Source organism: Anomaloglossus baeobatrachus, chromosome 3, assembly GCF_048569485.1.
Source record: "Anomaloglossus baeobatrachus isolate aAnoBae1 chromosome 3, aAnoBae1.hap1, whole genome shotgun sequence".
Classification (NCBI taxonomy): domain Eukaryota; kingdom Metazoa; phylum Chordata; class Amphibia; order Anura; family Aromobatidae; genus Anomaloglossus; species Anomaloglossus baeobatrachus.
This window is the reverse complement of record NC_134355.1, coordinates 329,213,100-329,220,132: the sequence shown is the minus strand read 5'-3', so window position 1 is coordinate 329,220,132 and position 7,033 is coordinate 329,213,100.

Sequence of the window (7,033 nt, the reverse complement as noted above, 5' to 3'; positions counted from 1 at the left end):
CAGTCGTCTGCATGGTTGTGGAAATGCTATGACTAGATTGTGTCTCTTGGACATGTCACCACTTGTCCATACAGACTATTGGATAAGTGCTAACTTGTTCAGACTGCATAGCTTTCTACGACACATGGTAGCCCCTATTAAGTTTGCTCAGGATCAGCACTGTTTCATAATGTAAAAGAATATTGCTTAAAGGTCTGTCTGGAAGTGGGAAGTATAGCCGTGCATGCTGGGCGGGTTCAGTGTAAGCTGCCAAGTAATGTTTGGCTATATTCATACTTGACGGGCAGATGTTACTGTGTGGATGGATTATATTACATAGTGTGGATATACTGTGGTATTGTTTAGTGAGGTATCAAATGTCCTGCTTAACTGAGTAGCCAAGCATGGTATTTAAAGATTGGGCAGCCTAAAGCCATGTGTGCACGTTGTGTTTATTCATGCGTTTTGGCTGTGTTTTAAACTGCACCGTGTCAATAACAAAATGCATGTGTTGTGCTTCCCCAGCAAAGTCTATGATAAATCAGAAATTCCATGCGCACGTTGCTTATTTTTAGGCAGCGTTTTGTTTGACAAATATTGTCAAAATCGTTGCCTAAAAAAAAAGCATCATGTCACTTCTTCATTGCATTTGTGAACATTTTCCACCCATTGAAATGAATGAGGTGTGTCAAATGCAATCAAAATGTTTAGCTGTGCGCTTGCACTGCCTTTTGGTTGCATTTTGGATCCGTTCTTGTCAACAAAAACGCAGGTCTCTTGGTCTCTCTCTGTCGGTCTCAGTCTCTCTCTGTCAGTCTCAGTCTCTTGCTCTTTGTCGGTCTCAGTCTCTCTCTCTCGGTCTCTGTCTCTCTCTGTCAGTCGGTCTCTCCCTCTCCCCCCTCTCTCCTTCATACTCACCGATCACCGGAGCGGCTGTCACACTGCCACCCGCGGTCTCGCCCGCTTATGAAAGTGCCGGCTGCTCATTAGGCTCATCTCATATTCCCTGCTTCTCCCGCCCACCAGCGCATATGATTGGTTGAAGTCAGACACGCCTCCACACTGAGTGACAGCTGTCTCACTGCAACCAATCACAGCTGCCAGTGGGTGTGTCTATATCGTGCAGTACAATAAATAAATAATTAAAAAAAAAATGGTGTGTGATCCCCCCCAATTTTGATACCCAGCCAAGATAAAGCCACACAGCTGAGGGCTGGTATATTCTCAGACCGGGGAGACCCACGTTATTGGGAGCCCCCCAGCCTAAAAATATCAGCCAGCAGCCTCCCAGAATTTCCGCATTCATTAGATGCGACAGTCCCGGGACTTTGCCCGGCTCTTCCTGAATGCCCTGGTGTGGTGGAAATCGGGGTAATAAGGAGTTAATGGCAGCCCATAGCTGCCACTAAGTCCTAGCTTAGTGTTGGCAGGCCTCAATGAGACACCCCCCATCACTAAATTGTAAGTGAAAGTAAATAAACATGAACACCGAAAAATCCTTTATTTGAAATAAAAGAAAAAAAACACCCTCTTTCACCACTTTTTTAACCACAACACAACCCTCCAAATTCGACGTAATCCACACAAGGTCCCACGACGCTTCCAGAACTGCTACATCTGACACTCACAGCGAGCTGTCATAGAGCACGACCTCTCACTTTGAGCACACAGCAACTGAAGTGAGTCGCACTATCAGCGGTGACGTCACTCAGGTTACCCGTGGCCACAACTGGAGTCCTCCAGCTATAAAAGCAAATCACCCAAGTGACTGAAGTGAGCAGCGTGATCAGTGGTGCCGTCACTCAGGTGATATGCGGTTACAGGTGAGTCCTTTACCTGTGACCGCAAATCAGGCCGCAAAACAGAGACAGAGACACGCGACGATAAGGAATTCGGGTGAACCTCTGACGTCACAACTGTGTCACTGCACTTACGTCATAGGTTCACCAGAGTTCATTCTCATTGCGCGGCTCTGTCTCTGTCTGCTGTCAGCGGCCAGTCATGCTCTATGGTGCTGCTGTGACAGAACAGGGATGTAGCAGAGCTGAATCGCTGTGGGACTGCACTGTCGAAAATGCATCCAAAACGCATTCAAAACTCATGCGTTTTGGATGCATTTTTTTGTCAAACGCAGTGTTTACAGTTGTCAAAGTCTGCTAGAGGGTGAATTTTTTTTGTCAAATCAAGAACATAGCGTGTGACATAGCCTAAGACTGGCAAATTTTCCTAATAAAACCTAGTAACCAAACAGGTCCCAAGTGTCTTTAATGTCTTCTTGAAAGACACAACTTTTTAGCAAAAGTCAAGCCTGGTGTATTGGCCAGCGGCTTATCTCCAGAAGAATAATGTGATCGGCAGTCAGAAATTGGATATGCGCAATCGATATGTCCCCCAACCATCAGATGGCCAACGTCCCCATACACTTTAGATTTTCAGCTGAATCAGTCAATATCTGCCGGTTCGGCCTACATTAGGGTACCTTCACACTTAGTGATGCAGCAACGATCCGACCAGCGATCTGACCTGGTCAGGATCGCTGCTACATTGCTACATGGTCGCTGGTGAGCTGTCAAACAGGCAGATCTCACCAGCGACCAGTGAACAGCCCCCAGCCAGCAGCGACGTGCAAGCGACGCTGCGCTTGCACTGAGCCGCCGTCTGGAAGCTGCGGACACTGGTAACTAAGGTAAACATCGGGTATGGTTACCCGATGTTTACATTAGTTACCAGCGCACACCGCTTAGCTGTGTGAGCAGGGAGCAGGGAGCCGCGCACACTGAGCGCTGGCTCCTTGCTCTCCTAGCTACAGTACACATCGGGTTAATTAACCCGATGTGTAATGCAGCTACATGTGCAGAGAGCAGGGAGCCGCGCACACTGCTTAGCGCTGGCTCCTTGCTCTCCTAGCTGCTGTACACATCGGGTTAATTAACCCGATGTGTACAGCAGCTACATGTGCACAGGCAGCGTGAGAGCTGCAGAGGCTGGTAACTAAGGTAAATATCGGGTAACCACCTTGGTTACCCGATGTTTATCTTGGATACAGCTTACCTCAGCTGTCAGACGCCGGCTCCTGCTCCCTACTCGCTTCATTTGTCGCTCTCTCGCTGTCACACACAGCGATCTGTGTGTCACAGCGGGAGAGCGGCTTTGAAGAAAACGAACCAGGGCTGTGTGTAACGAGCAGCGATCTCACAGCAGGGGCCAGATCGCTGCTCAGTGTCACACACAGCGAGATCGCTAATGAGGTCACTGCTGCGTCACAAAAAGCGTGACTCAGCAGCGATCTCGGCAGTGAGCTCGCTGTGTGTGAAGCACCCCTTAGTCTAATGTTAAGCAGTTACAGGATGGTAACCTCTTTAATGATGTTACCATTTGGTAACAGCTTAGTAAAGTACATGGCAGAGGTAGGTTAGTATAAAGAAAATCTCTCAAATTAGTTCTTTTTTCACAGCGAAGAGTGTCGCAGAGGATTTGGGGATCCCTACATTCTGGGATTCCCCAACATGGAAGGTTTAGAGGGACTTTAGGATGCGCTGGAATCTCCTTTGTTAATAGGTTTTATTTAGAAAAGTCACCACTTTAAGGCAGGCCCGTACTGGTGGTAGGCACGCTTCTTAGATGAAATAGAGAACAAGCTTGCTTAAAAATTATCACAACTGACCAACAAGCATTTTGTTCATTTGTCAGATGGTTGCCAGACTATTTAAACAGGCCAATTAGTCAAAAACGAGCATTTCTACAAATGCTCGTTACTCAATTACGGGTCCATCTAAATCTATTGAACGTCATGCTATCTCATTTTCTGAACCTGTTTCAATTCTATGTATACTATAACTTCCCCATTTGTATCTATAGTTCAGCTTTGCTTTCGGCCCTAATGTTTCACAACTCCTGCACCACTACACACTTTGCCTCCTCTCTACCTGTCCTATCTGTCTAGGTTTCTTACATTGGTCATACACAATAGATAGAACCATCATATCTTTTTCGACTTCCATGCACAAGAATATTGGGCTTTGCCGAAAGGTCATGCATTTTCAATGGAGCGAGAGGATGAATTTGCTTCTGGACACATCTGGATTTTTTTTTAAAAGACAAGATAATGGTTAATGAGCATTGATAAAAGCACTTATTTCACAATGATTTTGCGAACACGCAATGAACTAGAAAAATTCTCGTTCATCGGGTGAAATGATCTTTTGTGCATTACTAAAAAAAAGCCTCATTCTCGGTAGTGTATCATCCTGTGTAAACCGGACCCCCACTGCCGAGAACCATGACAGCCTATGTGTACGGAGAGATCTAGATTGGCCAGTACACATAATTTTCTTTGGTTTGTTCAAATGACCACCGATCAGTAAAATTTTACTGAGCAAAAGTCATATACTGCCAGTCGGTCCGTGTAAATGGTCCTTCAGACTTTGGAACTCAGACTGTGTAACCCCTATCTCCTCCATCATCATGTGAAGATTTGGGAAGCCCACAATACACATTTGATAGTTGGCTAATATCACCGGGTTCGGACTACTTTAGTGTATATGGCGCCTTTTAGTATTCTGCACTCAGCTGATGACAGTTATCTACTTACAAAGTCCAAAGCAATTTATAAGAAGGTTTGGTATTCAACATTATTTCTTCATTGTTCATAATCAACTCTACAAAAAAATGACTCCTCCTGGATAGAATCTGATATCCCTATCACAATGTGCAGCACTGCCATCACTTCGAAAATGCAAACCCGATATCTTGGCATCATAATAGACTCAGTATTTACTTTCATCCACCTTCTGAAACATGCCAACTCCATGGATTCAATGAAGCAATCCAAGAAGGAGCCATTGCTCCATGAAACATGCAGGAGGGTGCCTTGCACCACCCTACATCACTAACAATATTAGGACATAACAGTGTAGAAGATTTTACGTCAATCTGCTAATGATTCTTGGTTATATTTCAAGTTGTTTTGCACATGTCATTGGTGGCATATAGTTCTGTTTTATGCCCAATTACCCTCACTAGCTCTCCAATGCTTTATGAACCTGGGAACAGTCAATAAAATTGCTATGGAGTGAAGCACACAAAGAACAGGTCAAAGACTGTTTCAGACATACTTTAAAAGGGGCCATATTTGATACAAAGCTGGAAAGACTGGCAGAAACAAATGATGAACTTCAACTATGTATATATATATATATATATATATATATATATATATATATATATATATATATATATATAGTGTTCCCTGAAATGTAGGAGTCTATTGCTCGCTGTTTTACGCTCTTGCTATATCCACATGGATGTGATGATTGTGAAAGCAAGGCAGTGATGATCAATATACTTGTGACGTGTGCTTGCATAGGTCCGCCATGATTACATTTTCCTTCTAGTTTTTTTATTGGGTTCCGGTAGGTACATTTTCCATCCACAGTCATCGTCCCTATGTGACCCCAAGTCACATTGATGAATGATTCCCATTGTCTGTGCTTTTGTGTATATACACATATGGCCATCTGATGCCAGAAAATGGTGTGGTTATATCAGAATCATGTCTCAAATGAATCAATTCTAGTACCCAGCTTTATTTTTCGCCTATAAAAATGGGCATGACTGAGGAACATATGTACGAGGGGCTGAGTCTTTGGTTTTGTGATCTTTTTTTGTTTCTATGGTAACGAATGTTACATCACATGAAAGCCTTATGTGTCTAATATATGTTTTCAAAATGTTGTGTTTGTTGCTTATGGCAACAGTGTTCTACACACACAGGAAAAAAAAATGGCGGAGTCCAATGCGATATTCACAGCAACTGAGAGCAGAGGAGTGATGAAATTCTTGTTTCTGCAAGGAAAGTCCGCAAAGGATATTCATGGTGATATGTCGCAGACATTGGGGGATCAATGCCCTTCATATTCCACAGTTAAGAACTGGATTACCAAATTTAAAACTGGCCACTTCAGCACTAATGATGAGGAACGTCCTGGACGACCGAGAGTGGTTGTTGTTCCAGAGATGGTGCACAACCTCGTACTGGAGAATCAACGAATTTCAGCTAAAGCAATAGCAGACATCATGGGGATTTCCCGTGAACGTGTTTGTGTCATTATCCATGAACATTTGGACATGAGGAAGCTTTCTGCAAAGTGGGTCCCCAAATGTTTGACAACAGATCAGAGAAGCATGCGAGTGAAAACTTCGTGGTCCATTTGTCAGCATTTCTGGACTGATAAGAACTTCTTGGATCGACTGGTCACTATGGATGAGACCTGGATTTATTTGTATGACCCTGAAAACAAGGAGCAGTCAGAAGAGTGGAGGCACTGTGGTTCTCCTCGTCCAGAAAAGTTCAGGGTGCAATAATCAGTTACTAAGGTGATGGCATCTGTGTTCTGGGAGAAGGAGGGTGTGCTGCTAGTGGATTACCTTCAAAAGGGTTCCACCATCAATGCAAGGTATTACATTGAACTTTTGGACCAATTGAAGGCAGCTCTGAAGGCCAAAAGGCGCAGCAAGCTGTCCAAAGGAATCTTGTTTTTGGAAGACAACGCCTCCGCTCACATTGCACAAGCGCCCACGGAAAAACTGTCAGTGCTGGGTTTTCAGCTGGTTGACCACCCACATTATTCACCAGATCTAGCTCCCTCCGACTATCATCTGTTTCCAAACCTGAAGAAACGCCTCACATTTCTGATGCCATGGCTGCTTCGGATGCCTGGTTTGAGGCACAACCGAAATCCTTGTTTTTGCTAGGCTTACAGAACTTGGAATACCAATGTAAGAAATGTGTTAACATCAGTGGAGAGTATGTGGAATAAATGTAAAGTTTAATCATCCTATCTCGTTTTTTTTCTGGGTAAAGCCAAAGGCTTATCAGAAGCTCCTCGTACCATTATACCAATGCAAAAAGGTGGCGTCCATTAATCTTGGAAAAAAATTGTGTACTGTGCTTTTCCACTTTTCCACTCTTGTGAAGTTTAATGGCATGCAACCTCACTATTCCACACAGCATAATAAGGCGCGCCTTGAATCGGGGGCCTACACATTGCTAGTG